Source organism: Penaeus monodon, chromosome 24 (genome assembly GCF_015228065.2).
Source record: "Penaeus monodon isolate SGIC_2016 chromosome 24, NSTDA_Pmon_1, whole genome shotgun sequence".
Taxonomy (NCBI): Eukaryota; Metazoa; Arthropoda; class Malacostraca; order Decapoda; family Penaeidae; genus Penaeus; species Penaeus monodon.
The window spans coordinates 5,533,043-5,533,423 of NC_051409.1; the positions used below are offsets into that span (position 1 = coordinate 5,533,043).

General features: G+C 40.2%; 1 protein-coding gene across 1 annotated transcript in view; it reads left to right on the top strand.

Moving 5' to 3' along the window:
* Positions 1 to 381, top strand: part of LOC119588822 (transmembrane protein 132E-like) — a gene marked incomplete at its 5' end in the record, with an annotated part of 18,327 nt that overhangs the window by 407 nt on the left and 17,539 nt on the right.

Below are 381 nucleotides of genomic sequence, written 5' to 3' on the forward strand. Positions count from 1 at the left end.
GGAGATTTGGTATATACATGTAGGTGTATGCATATGACACGTGTCTGATACAAGAATGAATGCACAGACGTATTGTAAATGCATATTTGCTTGTACAGACGTGGTCAAAAGTTACCTTTACACGGCCGAAGCTCCGAAACACCTTGTTGCGGTTGAATTGTTTAAGGTTCGAAGCAGAATTCGAAACGGTTTCGGGCTGGGTTATGATTTTGTGAATGAGCGAGTCTACTATTCGCACTGCTAAAGATATGGTCACAGCCACGGACAGAAGTGGTGTTCAAAATGAAGCTTCGAAACTTTCCTAATCCAAAAATAATAGAAATAAAAATTCGAGACAGAATATGAAACTTTTTGACCGTGTTCTTCCATAACGCGGCAATG